Below are 510 nucleotides of genomic sequence, written 5' to 3'. Positions count from 1 at the left end.
GCCGCTCCGCGGCATGTGGGATCCTCCCAGACCGGGGCGCGAACCCGGTTCCCCTGCATCGGCAGGCGGACGCGCAACCACTGCGCCACCAGGGAAGCCCTCACATAGCTTGATTTTCAATATTAATGATCTTTGCACTCTGAATCTTCAGGCTAAGGCTAAATTTCATGGCTGTTCGGCTGATGCTGACCATGCTTGAGTAACCCAAGAGCTGAGGGTTGAAAGCCGAGTTTCCCTGTTAACCTGGATCATTTAACGGTCTGTATGTACACAATGGTGATGACTGTTCTGTGTGTAAATGATGGAACACGACTTGTATGGAAGAAGATGTGCCCCATTTTTGAGGACATGCCCTAAACACATGAAGATGTACACGTTGCTACATTTTTTTATTTTCCCATTTTCCAAACAGCCTCTAGCATATTTTTCATGTGATTTTGAAGAAGTTACTCCTATTGGTACTTCAGTTTTGAATAATTTTTTGTGACCATGTGCCTCAGTAGCATTTCC

The sequence above is a fragment of the Physeter macrocephalus genome, chromosome 6 (genome assembly GCF_002837175.3).
Source record: "Physeter macrocephalus isolate SW-GA chromosome 6, ASM283717v5, whole genome shotgun sequence".
Taxonomy (NCBI): domain Eukaryota; kingdom Metazoa; phylum Chordata; class Mammalia; order Artiodactyla; family Physeteridae; genus Physeter; species Physeter macrocephalus.
The sequence above is the reverse complement of the archived record's forward strand: the minus strand, read 5'-3'. Positions refer to the sequence as shown.